An 18,534-nucleotide genomic window follows, 5' to 3' on the forward strand; every position below is an offset into this window, starting at 1 on the left:
CCTAATATCAAGCACATTAATGGAAAGCACATGAATAGACTACCTTTTTACAGCTAATTCAGTCACACATCTGCCTGGGGAACTTGCTAAACCTTTGTCCAGATATGCAATCCACATTCGGACCTGCAAATTTGGCATTGAGGCCCCCGTCCCATTGTGTTGCATGGGCCATCACTGCTGGCTCCCAGGAAGCCTGGTACAAGGAGAAGACATCTCATCCAGATCTGGCACTGGCATTTTGAGACATGAGGGATAGATTTGTGTGAGTCTGGGAGGGCAGAACATCCCTCCAGGACGAGATGTGCTCAGTGAGTGTCTGTACCAGCCACAGTAATGAACCTTGAAGGTGTAAATCGTACACACAGATTGCCTTGGGTAACCACGTTGCACCCAGTGCTGTGCACCAGGTGAAACAGTGCTCAGCTAACTCCTGTTTGCAGGTGCTCTTCCAGGTGTTTCTCTTCCAAGGACTGGTACCAGCACAGGCTGCACTGGCGTCCTCTCACCCTCCCCATCTCCACAGCCACAGGAAAACTCCTCAGGAACGTCTCAGAAATCACTTGGCATAAGGGAAGGCCTGTGTTAACACTGGGGAAACACAGCACCACTTCTGTGATGAGGGAGCACTGGATCCTCTGAAGAGAAAAGTTTGTTACAGCCCAGTGTGCTCTGATGCCATGACTGCAGAAGGGCGATTTCAGCCCCCTTTCAGTATGTGTTCAGCTTGAACAGAACAGTGTAGACACTGCCAGAGAGAAATCAGGCCAGCTATTGAAACAGTTTAACAATGAGCATCTTGTTAATGGCTATGAGGATGTCATCACTAATCTGTGTCAGGAACAGGACCCTTCTGCTCTCCAAAGCCTGCCCATGTTCTTACAAACCAGTCCAGGCCCATGGCTGATGCCATGGTCCAATTTAGGAATCTGCCTGTCACCTCCTTTCCCAACAGCTCAGACCCAGAGCAGAGATGCCATTCCCTCCCCATTCCTTTTGCCTGCTTCACCTCTGTGTGTGGCCAGATGAGGCTGAACCCATGTGATGGATTTGGGTTGAAAAGGGGAAAGAAAAGGCAGGGGAGTGTTTTCCTTTAGTGTGAGGAAACACACTACCCCACATGTGAGTGAGGGGCTTACTGATGTGCAGCTCCATCATCACACAGAAGCCTTTGAGCTTGCAGCATCCCTGACAGACACGTTTACAGAACATTTGGGGCAGAACAGGGGTAGGTGAGCAATGAGAGGGAAATGGCACAGGGCTACAAACACAGACACCTCCACAAGGTGCCTGAAGTTAACCGAGATGAATCAAGGCCGAATGGGTTATGTAACTGCCACAACATTAAAAATAGGTTACACTGTATATTAAAATTTCATTTATAAATTGTTTATAGAGCATTCATAAATGTTAGATGTGGTAAGCACGTTATGCACACGAATACTTTGTGTTCCAGCATTATCGATGGCTGTGTACACGGCAGCTGCAGGTGTTATAGATGGTTAAATCACAGCTCTAGAGACCAGCAGTTCAATAGCAATATACAATAAATGATTCATCAATCACCTCAACATGTATTAAGAAATTATGTGCTCTTTCTAAATGGAACCTTAATAAGAAGTGTGACCTTAAGAAGGTGTGAAACAGGGAACTTTTCCCCTTTCATTCTTTTTTTTTTTACTCCTAAAAAAAAAGGACAAAACCCAAAACCCAACTCTCAATTCACCAGTTTAATAATGATTGGGCTTTTCCTCACCTCTGGCTTGAGAAAGGCCACAGACTCCTGAGAATTAAAAAGGATTCATGGAACAAGTACAGTAATTGGATGTGCCCCGCTCTGCTGCAAATATGTTTTGTGTCTTTTGGGGGTACAGACTCCAGGGATGCAGGAGGATGTCATGTCAGGAAGGATGTCACCTTGCCAGCCAGGGTGTCTGCAGATCCCTGGAGAAAGCACAAAAGCAAAGGTAAGGTGAATGTAAATTAGATAAGGAGCAGAGCAGAAGAGGCATGAAATGAGACTTGAATGGCATAATTTAATTTACTGAAATGACCCCTACAGCCAGTTCTGGGCATTTGTTCACATGGAAGATGCCACCAGAGAAGATACCGCCATTGCAGACTCCCAGCACAAGGCAGACTAGATAAGAGTTTCTCCTTCCCTACCATGGCATCCTAAATAAACCTGGAGGAAGGTGTAAAGACTGCCCATCCCATCCCATCCCATCCCATCCCATCCCATCCCATCCCATCCCATCCCATCCCATCCCATCCCATCCCATCTCTCACTTCCTTGGAGAGCTGAGTCCCACAGGACTATTTTTACTAGTGGAAGAAATAGGAGATGTTCCTGTCTTTCCACACTTGGCTGAAGTCCTGGTCAGGGCCGTGTCTTTACAAATCTCCTGAGGAGGGCACTGCAGGGACCTGGCCCAGGTCTGTAGTATTTGAATTGTGTATCAATACTGGCAACTTGCATGGGGTGTCAGAACAAAGCCCATGGATAATATGCATTTAAACTTAGCACAAAATTAAGACAAAATATGTGCAAATGCTTTGGGATAATATTTTCAATGCAAACATTGGATAAATCTACCAGATTTTCCCTTTGTATAGCTCTCTAAATATTGCTGCTGTTGGTTTCAATACAAAATCATGTCCTATAAAGCTTGTGGTCAGTCTATAATGGGGGCTTGGGGTCACACAAGCTCTGTTTAGAGAAACAACAGGAGGGATCAGTGATATTATTAACACAGGCCTCTTCATTTCAAACCACTAGATGTGACCAGGAGCCATATGATGACCTGTTGTGATTTACAGGGCAGACATCTATGCTTCCTAGAAAATCCACAGGGAGAACGGGTCTCTGAGGAAACACCCACCCTGCATCAGAAAAGTTTCCAACCTGAAATGCCTGGGTTTTGCCAGTGGCTGTAAAGAGAGGCCAGGGTGACTAGTTGAGATGGAGACATCCACTTACCAGACCACTGCATTCAGCTGAGTAAAATCATAAAATCACAGAATGATTTGGATTGGAAGGGAGCTTAAAGATCTAGTTCCAAACCTCCTGCCATGGGCAGGGACACCTTCCACTTGACCAGGTTGCTCAGAGCCCCATCCAACCTGGCCTTGAACCCTTCCAGGGATGGGGCATCCACAGCTTCTCTGGGCAACCTGTACCAGTCCCTCACCACCCTCACAGGGAAGAATTTCTTCTTAATAATCAATCCAAACATATTTTATTTCAGTGTAAAGCTATCTTTTTGTCCTATAAAACTTCCTGTACTGTCCCATCAAACGTGGATGAAATTAGCAAATGTGTTTAAAAGCTTTAAAAATCCCAGGGAGACACCTCTGAACACCAACACCATGAGCACAGGAGACTCCTTTCTTTGGAGACCAGATAGAGGGAACCCCTTTGCCTCCCCATCCAGGGTGCAGTTCCATGGGGTTCAGGTTTATACATGGACTCTTCAGCTGCTGTGCTACAAATACCAGGGCTGTGGCTCATTCCCAGTACTTTTCCTTTTTGCTGTACACACCATCTGCCAGGTGCACAGTGACCTTCTGGGCGAGCAGGGCATCCCGCAGTGTGTCAGCAGGGAGCCACATGATGGGGAAATACAGGTCTCCTGGGGACTGCTGGTGTAAAACGCCCAGGGGAAGAGGGAAACCTGCTGCAGTTTTATCTTGGCTTTGTGCAGACCTGCTCTGATGAGACCCTGGGCCAGGAGGTGTTCTGAGCTGTTCCCGAATGAGCAGGGTCATATTTTCCCTCTCCCTGTTCCCCACACCCCCAGCTGAGCTGTAGATAAGGCAGCAGTGTTTTGGCAGCTGGGAGGTGACGCTTTATCTGTTTGCACATACAGGACACTGATGGAAATGTGCCATCCATCACCCTCACCCTTACCCTGGGGTTAGTTTGCCTCTGCTCATCACTCTGGGGATGTTGGTGGTTATTTTGGTGGCAGTGCAAAGAGCAACGATGCTGGGCACAGACCACCGACCAGGCAAATGTCCGCACTCAGTACCAAAAAAGCCCCTGCATCAGCCTTGCTGATTGCTCTGTTGTAAGGCTCAGTTCCACACCTCTTTTCACCCCTGTTTTAGATTTTCAGTTTCAGGGAATTTGTACCATTTTCTCTGTTTGGTCTATTCCTGGGTTTCTGGATGTGGAGCGGTCAAAGGGAGTCCTGAGGTCTGTGCTGTGGATGAAGGACCCCCTCTCTGTTTTCAAGTGCATCCTTCAACTGCTCGTGACTTGTCCACCTCCTACTCTGCTCTGCTGCCTGCCTTATTTCAAGGTTAGACCCTGAGAGGACAGTAAGACTCCTGCCTGGTTGGGCTTTCCCTTCACACCTGGCACACCTGGTTTGAATTTAGTCCATGATATTCTTATCCTCTCTTCCCTTATCTACCAATCCTTCCTCTGGCTCCCAATCACCACACAGGTAAGACTCTAGTTCTAGTGACCTCGGTGGATTGGAGAAGAGGGAGGAGGAAAGGAGGTTTAGTATCACCTTACTATCTCCTGCAAAATCCATGTTTTGTTGCTTAGTGACAACATCTTCACACGCAATCCCAGTGAAACATGAAATACTGGATGCAAAGAGCGGCCATGCAGTGAGAAGTTAAGCTTTGCTAAATGCCACCTCTTCCTGCTCAGCACTGGGATGTGATTCCCAGCTCCTCTTCCCAACACTAAAGGGGACATTAGGTCTTAGCACTGCAGATGGGCACAGCCACCCCCCAGCTCCCTGGCACCAAAGGAGTGGTGGTGGTCACAGACTCTCTGCCGTATTCGGGACATCCCAAATATTGCTGGTGTCCAGGGAGTGGGATCTGGGGGCTGATTCATGCTGCTTAGAAGGACAACCCACAGAGCTCAGGAGTGCCAGGCAACTACCTCACACACAGCTTTTCTTAGTTTGACCCAAAGTTTATTTTTACTACACACACACACACACACACACACACACACAAACCACAAAAAAAAAAAAAAAAAAAAAAAAAGAGAGAGAAAAGAAAAGGAAAAAAGGAAATTAAAAGGAAAGAAAAGAAGAAAGCCTATTTCAGTTGGAAGGCACCTACAATGATCATCCAGTCCAACTGCCCAACCACTTTAGGGCTGACCAAATGACAAAACATGTTATTAAGGTCATTATCCAAATGCCTCTTAAGCCCTGCCAACCTTGGAGCACATACCAGCTCTCTAGGAAGCCTCTTCCAGCATTTGACCTGACTTCTCAGTAAAGAAATATCCGCCCCCCTCCCCCGATAAAAAAAAGAAACCAAACAAACAACCAAGCATTGTGAATTGGAAACAACCAATGAATCCGAATAGGGCCAACACTAAACAGTGGCAAAACTCCCCATCTGTATCAGAGAGAAGAACTCAGGGACAATGCCTGGTTCAATCTAAATGAAATGACTGCTATATGAAAATGCATTTTTCATGGTCTACCTGTGACTAACAATGCACCAAATATATTTTGGACAGTCTGCCTTGACAGTAAACTCTGCCTAATCCATTCGAGGGACCAGAGTGGCTGTGGCAGCCTTGTCTACACCAAAACAGTACTCCATTTCTGTCTTGTTTGATATTGTCTGATAGAAGGCAGCACAGTCTCAGCTGAAAACTGCATTGCTATTCTTATAACAAGACAAAGATCTCCTCTCATTTTAGATGAAGTATCCATTTGCGTTAAGAATGCCCAGGTGATGTGGGTACATGAACATGCTTTATCTGAGGGAAAGGCTGAGCAGAGTTCCTGCTAAGCCCCAGCTCATCTGACTCAGAAAAAAAAATTAAGAAACCAAGTCTGGGCTGTAGCAACGCAGTTGGACAGTATTTTATCTGCCATGCTGGGCAGCAAACCTGCACCTATGATGGTGCACAGGAGGGCTGTAACAGTGAGAACATGCCTCTGGAATGGATTTAGAGATAACAAGAAATCATCTTAATGTGACTGTTGAATGTACAAGGGATCCAGTAATAGTTATCACAGGTACACTTTCATTAACTCCCTTTAATTTAAAAGCTCAGTGTTTGCAGGAATCTTTTACAGGCAAAAAAAAGTCAAATCAAATACAAAATAATCCTGCTGAAGAGCAGTGCTGCTGCTTCCCCCAGGAGCTGCCTGAAATCATTGGCACTGATCACTCCAGCCAGGTCCTATAGTGTTTGATGGGTCAGATGAGCCCTGCCAGTACTGCAGTGCCATCCCAGTGTCACCCATTCCCCCTTATCTCCACAGCAGGGACCCCCCAAGCTCACTGTGTACAAACAGGGCTGGGGTGGGACCTTTCCAGTGAGCAAAACACGAGTGACAGCACCCACCACATTTTCCCCATGTTCCAGGTGAGACAGCAGGCACAGTCCAGGCTTGCAACAGTAATGTTCCTCCACCCAGGAATAACCCATGTTCCTATTTATTGGGGGGAAAAATAAGTAGATGATTTAATGCCCAAACCTATTATAGTTCTGCAACAAAATACCTAAATTATATAATCAAGATGCAATGTACCTGCCCTAAAAGTTAATAAGCTATTTGATCTACCCAATGCATTATCTGATCAAGTCAATAAACACACCATGAAAATTAGGGATTTCAAACAACAGCCCATAGCAGAAACTTGTGTTGGTTGAGTGGGGGAAGACAGACCATTGCTACAACATAAGGATGCCCTGCTTCCTCCTCTGCTCTCCACTCTCCACCCCACAGGGGTTTACAGTAAATGCTGGCAGGCAACAAGGAGTAGAGCTGACCCAGCTACGGGTTGGTTGACTTCTCAACACTTTGCTGAGCTTTCCTCCTAATTTTGCTGTGAGCAATTCAGCTGTGTGAAGGCCTTCATACAGATTCAGGCATTTCAGAGGACAAATGCTGGGAAGGCTGGAGGAAATTTTGGTTCAGTGATGGAGCATTACCGTGGCTGCAATAGGAAATGCCTTTATTAGTGGAAGCAGGATGAGGGGTGGGGGCACAGAAAGGAAAAATAGTTGGGTTCAGGAAAGGTTTATTAAAGGAAAATAACCCAACCATTAGATGCTATCTGTGTTGTGAATCATATGCATTTCCAGCTCAGCTTCAGTGGAGTTCCACGCTCCTCAGGGAGTGTGCTGTAACAGCGTGGTGATCTTTGGGCACAGATGGGGGGTTTAGGGCTAAATGTGCCATGACTGCTTTGCTTAATGTGTCCCTTCAGCTTACCACTGAGACTTCTGTCACAGGGGAATTATTGAGAAGACATCACTGTGGGGTTAGCTAAAAGTTTTTATTAATGATTAAATTATGATCAGATGGAAATTAATCAATGATTGAATGAAAATCAATTGGTGATTCAGCAATAACTGAGTGTTAGTTATACAGTGATTAACAAATCAAACACTAACGGTCGAGGAAATCTCTACTTTTCACATGATAGGTGTCTTATGTATACCTCGTTATTTTTTTTTTTTTTAATTGACCTACAGGATGCAATTCAAAATAACCTGCAAGAAGCTTTGGGTGCACTGTAGGCTATTCACATAAGGATATGTCTGGGTCTTGTATTTCTTGTTTCAATCTATTCATTCTTCCCCCACCACTCCCACAGGCTGAAAGGACACACTCGGAGCGGACACACTCGGAGCAGACACACAGAAAGTTGGTGTCGTTCTCCACCCCATCACAGAAGTTTGGAGATGCTTCCAGCTGGGCCCACCTGGAAAAGGCAAAGGGTCCAGGACTGGGAGTTTTAATGTGATAAACCAGGAATGCAAAAGTACCTGTGTTTATCACAGGGGAAGGAAATATGTGTATATGATTGTCTTTCAGTTTTTTCTCTGTGGTGTATCCAGGGCATCTCCTTGCCTTTGGTTGACCTTCACATCATCACTAGCTTGAGCAGAAGCTCAAGTGGGCAGTGGACGGCTAAACGTGGGTTGAGAGGCTTCTCTGCATTAGAGATAGCTGAGATACCTCTTATTCCTGAAGGAAAGAAGTTGAGTTGAAATGGAATGGCCATTATCCATTGTTGTGCATCAGTTTGCAGGTAATATCCCAGTAAGGATAAGGGTTTAACACCAGTGAGGCTGATTGATCTATTGACAGCTGAAGCAATTTTTTTTATGCTAAAGAATGTTGTCTGGAGAAAGGATTTGACAAAGAGAGCTGCTTCACAAAGTGACTTCACAATGAGGCTTGAAATAATGATCAACACAGTTAGCCTGGCCTTTACTTCACATACTGGTCACTCCAGGCACGGTAGCCTGAAGGATGCTGCTCTCTCCTCTCCAGCTCTTGTGTTTTTAATACCTCTCATTTCTAGCTCATTCACAGTCCAGTTTAACTCCACTTGCCACCTGGAGTGACAGTGTTCCCTTTGCAGTTGGGTATCAGGACCCTCTGGGTCCACAGGAACAAAAAGGAGGACCCTGCATAGAGAGCTGGCAAAGACCAAGCTGCAATAGGGAGACCAGGCAAGCCTGACCCCAGCACCTGAAGAAGGTGTTGCCATCCATCTGAGAGCCTCTGGTCTGCAGGCTGAGCATGAGAACAAACATCTCAATGGAAAACAGCTCTGAGAAGATTCCTATCTTTGTGGAACTCATCTCACCACATACTGACTCCCACAAAGCATCTCAGTATGGGAAATGACTGCTCATCCAAACCTTTCTCCCACATCCTCTAATGCTTTGCCCCAGGCTCAGCAGGAGCCTCAGAGCCATCTGCAAAGTGGAATTAAATCCAGATTCTCTTGCAAGGGGTTCTGTAGGGCACAGCCACCCTGAGGCCTTGGGTTTTGTTCACCTACACCCAACTTTTCACCATCCCTCTCCTGGCCTCTGGTGCTCACGGCGACCCTCCCTGCTGGGGGCTGTCCCTTGCTGTATCTGGCAGTTTGGGCTTCATTTCTGCAGACAGTGGTGACAGCCTGTGAAAGGACCCTGCAGGACTGCATCTCTCTAGATACTGATTTTTGCAGCAAAGGCACCAGCGCTGCAAGAAACTCCTGCAGGATTCAGACCCATGGAGGGATCACAAGTAATCCAAGTGTCACTGGGCCCCTCTGTGAAAGCTGCAGGGAGCCTGTCCCCAGTCGAGGAGCAGCTGGCACATGGAATGTGTCTGAGCAAGCTGTAAAGGATTTCTCAGCCTCGCAGGGTCTCGTCTGTGCGCGGCAGAGCGGCTGGCACGCGTGTCTCAGCAGGGTGAGTCACACCTGTGCTCCACTCCCCAACACAAGGCATTACATGCAAATGTTCTGGGGCGTTTTTGGCAAGCAGCTTCGTACTGGTACCCCCTCTGCCTCTCCCCTTAGCTACAGCACCTTGTGTAACTGAGAAATATGGCATATTTATCCCATTCCTCAGGCTGTCTCTATGCTCTTTCACTGTACCTTGGAAACCAAACTTCTATTCTTGCCAACAAATCACTTTCAGACGAACGGGGGAGTGTGTGGTAGCTTGGATTTCTTTTTTTCTTTTCTTTTTTTTTTTTTTTTTTTTTTTTTAAGAATTTTTTTTGCAATCTAAGTAAAGACTTTAGGATCTATTTTTAAAGATTATATTCCCCCCCCTCCACCCACTGTGCTGCAACAACTGAACACTTTGGCTTGATGAGAATATTAGTAAAGCAGTCACAATCTGTAGGGTGCACTTCTTAAAACTACATTGCATAATGGGAAAAGCATAGCACAACAAAATGCAGTGGGGGCTGGGATTTTCTGTAGTATGGAAACTAAAAAGTCATGTCTTCAGCTCAGGATTGATCACCACCTAGTTCAAAATAACCCACCCCCTGACCTTTCCTGCTTTTGTCTCCCAAATATAAATCTATCGATCTAAGAGGTATGCTAGAGCATGGTTAATACCATGTTTTGTGGGAAATGCACCTGCTTAAACAATCTCCTTTTCCTCCTTGATATATTTTTGTATTTAAGGAAACCAAGAAGTACAACAATGGCAGTGACATGCCTTTAGGATGATTTGAAAAGTGCAGTTTTATCATTAGAGTCTGGGGGAACTGCGTTAGCTCTAATAAAATCCCGTAGGACTTCAGTGAGGGTAATAACTATAAAGTGTTTTTATTAACAGCAGTGTCAGTTCTATTCTGAGATCTGCAGTGTTAACAAATTAGACATAAGAAAAAAAAAAACAAACATTTGATCCAGTTGAAGGCTACTGCATTCAAAGAAAATGCAGCTTTTTCTAGATTTTATTAAAAGTCCTTGGGAATCAGCCACCCACCCGGGGTGTAATGAGTGATTAATGCTGGCCATGTGCTATTTGTCCCTTAAAATGTAATCACAAGCTGATTATTTGGTTTAACACATTTTTGGTGATTTGATTAAGAAGCTGTATGGACTTAGGTTCAAAGGAAAACACAAGGAAAAAGAGTTGAAAGACAAAGGTTGCCGCTAGGTAAGGATGTTCTTGGGACCTTGGTATAACCGAATATCTCTGATTAAGAATCAGTTTTTGCAATGCTTTAGGCTCCTGTGTGTTTGCATCTATCTTCAAAGAGGTGGGCTAAGTTGATGAGGGTAGAGGAGTGAATATGGGCTTATTCTGTGGGCCCCAGTGCAGCTGAAAGCAATAGCATTGCATTTCAGGTGTCCAGAACAGGTAAGGGAGACAAGGGGAGAGAAAGTGAAGATTTGATGTGATGTTTAAGTTTTGAAAAACAAAGATGTTCATTTTGAACTGAGCTCCTCTCTTTGAACAACAATTCTTTGGGAGTGCTTTAGGAGACAGCAAACAGGAACCTTTGGATAATAATAAAAATAAATTAATATAATAATAATAATAAATTGATTTAATAATAATAATAATAAATTGATAATTCCCTGTGGCTCTATGTGTTAGTATTTAATGAAGGACACTGAAAGACATGTAGGTGGGATTATCCCTGCTGCTGAGGAGGGCTACCAACTGCAGCACTGCCAAGTCCTGGGATGGATGTTTTCTAGGCCATTGGTTCTGATTTCCTAAGATAATCTGTGCTGGCCTACTAGAGGCTTGAAGCTTTCTGTTTGGTGATAAAAAAAGAGATGTTTTCTTTTTCAACAGCTTTCTGTCTTTCTTCTTTCTTGAGTGGTTTTTGTCTGGGGTTTTATTTGGTAGGTTTCTCTTTTGAAGGGCTGAGATGTGACAATGACAACTGAGATGTCTTCTCCTGGAGGTGTTAGATATTAAAGTCTAGAAAGAGTCTTATGAGAACCAGGAGGTGGTTTTGAATGAGCCACAGAAAAGCCACGAGGTGTATGTTTGAAACTCTGCTGGCCTTATGCTGGCAATTGCAGGGAGCAGAAGAGGAGGCCGTGGCTGTGTATGAATGCAAAACAGTTGATGTGAGAATGGAAGCTTATCCTAATTAACTGAGTGAATTGAAAATTCAGTTTGTCTGGCAACATGTGCATGTTGAATTCAGTTTTCCTAATAATAGTTTGAGTTTAACTCTGTTAAAGGGCTGGGATCCAGGACATAATGCCTGGAAGTAGATGGGACACTTCACCAGTGAGGTGTCTGTCCCTCTCTGAGGTAAAACTCAGGAAGAAATATAGAATAAAGAATGAGGTAAAGAATTCCCAGCTTTTCTCTGCTGTGTAGCAGCTAGCTTTAAAAACAGAAAGACTGACTGTGTCAAGTTTGAAAGATGGTCAATGTTCAGAGGTTCACAGATACTGAATGGTCTTTGGCCCTTTTTGACATTGTGTGGTCTGAGGTGACATCAAACATGTTGTGTTTAGCCTGATGACTGGAGGACAGGAGAAAGGTTTTGACAGGGCTTGAAAGTAGCTGGTGTTTTAGGCTAAGAGCTTAAAAAGAGGCGAATTTATTCACACAAAAATCAACCTTTTGTTATGTTCTGTCATTTGCAGTCTCTCTGAAAGTTATTTTATTTGGAGGCAGTTATTTTGTTGGCTTCTTATTTTCAAGTGGTTCTTCTTGGCTTCCTAAGCATTGGGTGAGATTTTCTTCCTGAACAAATGTCTCCATCTGTGCTTTTCATGCTGAATCCCTTCCCCATCACTGCTCCCTTGCCCTCCTACCTTCCACTACTTGTCACCTTTTGGATACTTCTCCTTGCTGAGGCAGACACACGGCATCAGCTAAGGACTGCTGCTCCCCAAGTAGCTCTCTTTATGTGTCATATACTCCTTGTCTCCAAGATATTCTCAATAAACCACTCTCCCAGTCTTCTCCTGCCTCACCTCAAGTACTCTGTGCAGTTTGGAGCACCACAATATAAGAAAGATATAAAGTTATTAGAGAGTGTCCAAAGGAGAGTTAAGAAAATTGTGAAGGCTCTCGAGGGGAAGCCATACAAGGAGTGGCTGAGGTCACCTGGCTTGTTCAGCCTGGAGAAGAGGTGACTGACGAAAGAGCTCATAGCTGTCTACAGCTTCCTCATGAGGGGAAGTGGAGGGGCAGACACCGATCTCTTCTCTGTGGTGACCAGTGACAGCACCCAAGAGAATGATATGGTGATTCTTGTGGGTCCCTTCCAGCTCAGACATTCTAAGATTCTATGATTCCTGGCCTTCCCACCAGCATGCATTTTGTTCTCCATTTTCTGGTTTTTTTCACTCCAGCCATGCAGAAATTCATCCTCTTCTCACGTTACATCCAGTTAGTGACTCCCCTGGATTCCATGGATGGCATTAACATTTCTAGTTGGACATTTTGTAGGTGCTCCACTCTCAGGCTGATCCTTGAATAGAATATCTCATGCTGCACTGTTGGCTGAGATGGACAATGCAGGACTTTTATCTTTTCTCTGTCAGGTCTAAAGCAGTACTGCTTTCCCCACCACTTAAAACCTCAACATGGGTACCATGTTTGAGTTTGGCCATCCCTTCCCCTCAGATCCTGTCCCTGCCAAATAACCAGGCCCCCACACTGATGCACTGCCTGCAGTAACAACTTTACTTGACAGGTTTTTTTACTGGCTGAAGCTTTTAAGGTAAGAGAGAGTTCAGGTCTTTCAAATTACGATGGGAAATGCCTAGAAGAGTTTTGGATGTCATTAAAACAACAGAGGGCAGAGATTATTTCTCCCTGAAGCACAAAGTAAGGGCCATCTTGTTAGAAATATCTACTCTCTGGAGATGGTCAACACAACGTCCTGACAAGAAACGAGTTAAAAACCCAAAATCAGAGCTGCACTTGTACTGTTGTATTGGTCTGCTTAAGTCAAAGGAAGAGCTCAAATTTAAACCAGCTGAGTCTCTGTCTCCCCAGAGGTTTCATACAAGCTTTATATGAGACTGGTTTTGCACTAAAAAACCCCAGATATTTATAGCCAGGGTCTCTGGGGTTTTTTGTTGTAGCTTATGTTGTTTTGTTTTAGGGGGTTTTGGGGGTTTTTCTGTTTGCTTGTTTTTGGAGGTTGGTCGGTTTGTTTGTTTTGGTGTTTGAGTTTGGTTTTTTTCCAAAGAGCAGAATAACATGGCAAAAAAAGCTGCTAACAGTGGCACAGAGAACTCTTGTAAGAAGGAGGGAGCACAGGCTCAGCTACAGCAGGGGTGGGGGTTTTTTAGGCAATTATTGCACCTTGCGTGAGATGAAGAGGCTTCTGGGGCATTGCACGGCCCAGACTGGGACCCGGGGAAGGTTCTTTGGGGAGCAGGATGTGCCAAAGCTGTGCTGACTTTAGCTCTGTGGAAACATGACAGAAGGAGGATTTTCAGCTGCTTGTCTCTTTGGGATCACCCCGTGCTCAGGCTGCTGCCGAGATGAGCATAAGCTGGCTGCAGTGGGGGATCCAGAAGTGTGCTGAGATCAGTCAAATAAATCCAAAAGCGTCACTGAGATCCAGAGAGGGTCTTGCTAGTACTGACTACTAAATAATAAGGCAGGAGGGTGAGAGATAAGAAACTGGAGAGTCTCATTTATTGTTGCTTAAGAGAGAGGAAGGCATGTTCAACACTGAGAGATTTGCCTTTTTTTTCATTATTCTTTTTTTTTCTAAAGCAGTGGAAGCTGTTTCAAAACTATTTCCCGCAAAACTGCAAGGTGCTGGAACAGAGGAGACGGCTGTAATTTCCAGCAAACCCAAGTAAAGAATTGTTATCGACAGGGCTTCTGCCAGACCATTAAAAAACCCAGCAGCCATTTTTTTCACTCCTGATATTGTGTGAGATAATGGAGTCAGTGGCGGCACAGACAACTCCTGCCTCATTACTCTGACACCATGCTCAATAGAGCCAAAGAAGTAGCTGATGGAGATGGGACCAGAGGGCCTGCAGGGACTGACTGATGCACTGGGGTCACCCAGGCAAAGCCAGAGTGGTCTCAGGCTGGAGACTTGTGCTGACAGATCTGTTTGGGCAGCCAGAGACCAAAACCATGGCAGGGATGGAGGGTGGGGGTGGTACAAACAACAGGGTGTAAAAACAACCCTGGGTCTCTCACTGGTGAGATGACAGAGCTGTTTGTCTCCTCATTTGAGAAACTAGTTTCTAAACTATGAGTTCTAAACCATGAGTTGTCTTATCCCCTCTAAATGATGGTTTAAACTCTTTGTAGCTCTTCTGGTTACTTTAGCAAACTGATTTTTGTGAAATTTCATGTGATGGCTTAAATTTTTTTAAAGCACAATTTATTAGGAAAACTGAGGCCTTTTTAATTTTCTAGAGGGAAACTCCATTAGGAGACTCTGGTAGAGGAAGTGCCTGTGTAAGGACAAGGTTCCTGAGTGGTGAACAGGAGAAGGAAGTGCATCACCTGTGATCTGTGATCCCACCCCACCTATGATTTGATACAGTAGCAACTGAAGTTATGGAAAACTCCCATTGCTTCCAGTCAGGGTAGATTAAATCCCTAAGGAGAATGGTTTGGAGGTAGAGGTGTGGTCCACATAGCCCTCTCTCTTTGATGTCTCATTAGGATTCTTTCGAAAAGAGTTTGACACTGGCATTTCTCTTATAAGCCAAGATATTGGAGACAGTTCAGAACAACAGTGACTGGATCAGTTGCCCTCTCCTGTGTGATCAGAGGGATTCAAGACATGGACAGATAGTCTCAGGGCATCTCACTGCTTAGATGTCCACATCCTCCTGGCCAGAGCCTTTGTTCTACGCTCAGGGGTGCAATGAAGATGTGGCTGGCCATGCATGCTAAATTATCCTCTCATCCTGTAGGTGATCCAATTAAGCCAAATTTGAAGAGAACCAGAGAAGTTTATGCTCTGCCTTGCTGTGCATGAAGTCAGCAAGTTAATAATGGACATTGATCTCCAGGGCTGTCAGTCTGTCTAGGGCTGGGTGGAAGACTTTTGAGATTTTTTTTTCATCACATCGTTAGGTTTCATACTGCAAGCAATAAACTCTGCAGCCTGCAGCTGTGAAAACACTAATTTGAAAGCTATTCTGTTTTATATTTTTGAGAACTTGATGCTGTATTTTTTATATATGTTTCTATTTTTTTCCCCAAAAAACTCCACTAGTTCTTTCAGTTTACTTTTCCCCTTTTCTGATTTTCTGAACTTCCATATCAATTAGACTTTATCTTTTTTTCTGCCCTCCTTTCATTCCCTCTTCTCTTTTTTTACCCCTCCCTCCCTTTTGCTGCTAGAGGAACAAAACCCTTCAGGGCAGTGGGGATTTACACAGGAAAGATTCTAAACATACGGTGTCACTAAGTTTTGCCTGTTACCTATTAATACAAAATGAGCTCTTCTCATACCTATTACTTCTATTTTGGATGTGTTAATCTAATGTTTTCTTCCCCCTCTCTGATTTCCCAGATTTGTTGGCTTCATTCCTACATCTTCAGCCTTGTAAGATCAAAAGAATAACCCTTGGCTCGGACTGAGAGGCAACATCTAGGAAAAGAACTGTCACCCTTCAGTGATATGTTCAAGAGTTTCTCTCTCTTTCCTGTGTGTTTCTTCCCTCACCCTGTGTTTACTCTCCAGAGATCTCCCTGCTTTATTGCCCCCTACAACTCCAGAGTCCTGTGGTGATTTGTAAAGCCAATCTTTTCAGGATAGTTCTCCTTGTAACATATCAGAGGGACACCAGTACAAAAGTTGGCCCTGTGCATAGATTTTTTGAAGGTAACAACCATGTTAAACCTTGAGATAATTTTGTCAGCCTGTGTCTTTTGCATTGGTGAAAGAAGATGCAACACCTGCCCTTCTGCTGTTGTGGGGTGGTTATGGTTAAATGTTCTGTCAATGTGACAAAAAGCCACATTTCTGTCTGACTTAAACACAGGCTTGGAAAATAATAACAACCGGAGTTAAATGTGACTAAGCACTTCCAAGGGCTGTCAGACTCGACACTGAATGCAGCTGGTCATGCCCTTGAAGTCCTTCTCAACACAATTACTGTGTTGCTCATTATTTGGATCTCTAGAAAATGCAATAAATTGTTATGTTCTTACAAAGGTAGCTACCTGCTCAGGTATGTCCTTATCCTTCCTGCACCAAGACCCCTGAAGAACCCTCTCTGTCATGGCCAGGTTGGACCCCGATGCTCAGTTTGGGATTCCAACTTCCTTCTCAGAGATGCATATTTTGTAATGACTCTTAGTTCATCAAAGCCCTCAGGTTTGTGCCTAGTTATTTCTGAAGTCAGTAGCACGTGCTTTATATGTGTGACAAAAGACCCACTGGTGCCACAGGCACTGCAGAGCAACAACTGGGGAACTTCCAACTCCAATCCTGAGTGGCATCGGTGTGGTCACTGCTGTCCCAGCCAGGGCACAGTTAACAGGTAGCAATGTTTGATCTGCCCCTGTTATTAACGAACAAAAAGAAATCTCTCTCTTGTCTGAGTCTGTGCTGGGCTGCAGAATGAGCCATACAGGAAACTTGACTTTAATTTCCTTTTCAATCCCCATGTTCAAATCTCCATGACTGTGATTCATTACTACGAAATGACTGTGCTCTACCTTCGTATGTTGTAACCAGATTAATAAAGCCATTTCACATATATTGGTGATGATGGCCAGTGTTTAGCACACCTGGGATTGAATTAAAAGCTGCTAGAGCTGAGAGCATGAGTCATGCATGCAGGCTGAGCTCAGGAGCCAACTTTTGGAACTGTGGCTGAGAAACAGATCTCCTGTGTGGATGAAGGTGTGAGGCCTCAGTGCAGAGCTGGATGGTGATCTAAGCTCACCCCATTTATATCTTAAAAAAGGGGAGTTACTGACTGAATCCTGGCACATTCGTGGAACTGAGAGCCCAGGCATGTGGGGATGCTGGAGCTGGGGGTGCTGATTCCTCCCACCCTCCTTCAGGCTTTCTGGAAAGAATAAATTCATAGATGCATGAAAAGGTTTGAAGGTGTATCTGTAGTTGAACATGGTCATTCTCAAGGGTTAGCCTCCACCTGAATTCTTCTTCCACTGCAAATGCTGTTGCAGGTACCACTGGGGGATGGGGAGACCCAGATCTATGTGAAAATACTGTCCATTGCAGCAGGTCAAAACAATCATAGAGTCATAGGACATCCTGAGCTGCAAGGGACCCACAAGGATCATCGAGTCCAGCTCCTGGCCCTGCAGAGGACAGCTATGGGAAACACAGCTTGTCTTGAGTGTCTGAGGAATAACTTCATCAATTAAGAAAGTGTTAGTTCATCTATCCTGGACAAAGCCACCCAGAAGCACCCTCCTTAACTGGGGCTCACGTGAGTTAAAGTCCTTTTTGTATTCATGTTTTTGCTGTTCTGTGGCACACGTCCAACATTATTCTCAAACCTCAAGCAGCAGAAGTCACTGTGAATTTTTAAATTAATTATCTCCCTTTTTTTTTTTTTTTTTTAATGGATTAGGCTGCTTTGGGATACAATGAATTCAGGTTCATTTTCAGCTTGTAGAATGTGAGCTTAAGCTATCACTGACTTCTCTGAATCTGGGGAAATAAGAATAAAACCTGACCCTTCATGTCCTCAATTACTCAAACTGAATTGAAGTAGATGATTATTTAAGCTTCAGAGCAGGTTAGCTGTCTCCTCTGTTCTACTGACAAGTCTCTTTCTCTCTCTATCCATCTCTTCCTTATTTTTCCTTCCTCTGCACTCTGGCCAAGCCTTGAAAAAAGAAAGACATGCCAAAAATAAAACCAAAAAGTTGGGTTATAGACATTCTTACCCAAAACAGGGTGGGAGTACTAGAAACCCAGCAAGAAAATATGTTCTCAGAAGCCAAGTGATCTGGATAGTCAACAAAGCTTAGGAATTACTTAGTGACTGATGTTTACTGTCACTATGGGCTTTGTTTGTTTGTTTAAAGCTGAAGTGTTTGAGCCTGGGCTGGGCTTATGTTTGTTAATAAGCAGATAAAATTTTCAACGGAGAGATACACTGAAAAAAAAAAAATCACTACTGTGCTGTGGCCCTATCCATCCATGGTGGATACAACCTACAGATCTGAACCTGCTGTGGAATGTCAGCATTCCAGCACAATCATTAGCCTTCTAACCATTTTTTTGCTGTCACTGGGAGGCTCTGGTATTTGGGATCAATCTGTAACAACTTCTAAAATCTGCTGTTTGCATGCTGGCTGTTTCTGCTGGCTCTTTCTAATTCCTGTGT

General features: G+C 44.4%; 1 long non-coding RNA gene across 1 annotated transcript in view; it reads right to left on the reverse strand.

The window, feature by feature from the left end:
- The window catches only part of LOC126646471 (uncharacterized), a 40,636-nt gene extending 38,702 nt beyond the window's left edge, over positions 1-1,934 (reverse strand). The window contains exon 1 of the long non-coding RNA XR_007630299.1: positions 1,754-1,934. This is a non-coding gene — a long non-coding RNA (uncharacterized LOC126646471). The remainder of the gene's footprint in view (positions 1-1,753) is intronic.
- Between the last annotated feature and the right edge of the window lie 16,600 nt (positions 1,935-18,534).

This window comes from Myiozetetes cayanensis, unplaced genomic scaffold, assembly GCF_022539395.1.
Source record: "Myiozetetes cayanensis isolate MyiCay16 unplaced genomic scaffold, myiCay2020 scf1, whole genome shotgun sequence".
NCBI classification, from domain to species: Eukaryota; Metazoa; Chordata; class Aves; order Passeriformes; family Tyrannidae; genus Myiozetetes; species Myiozetetes cayanensis.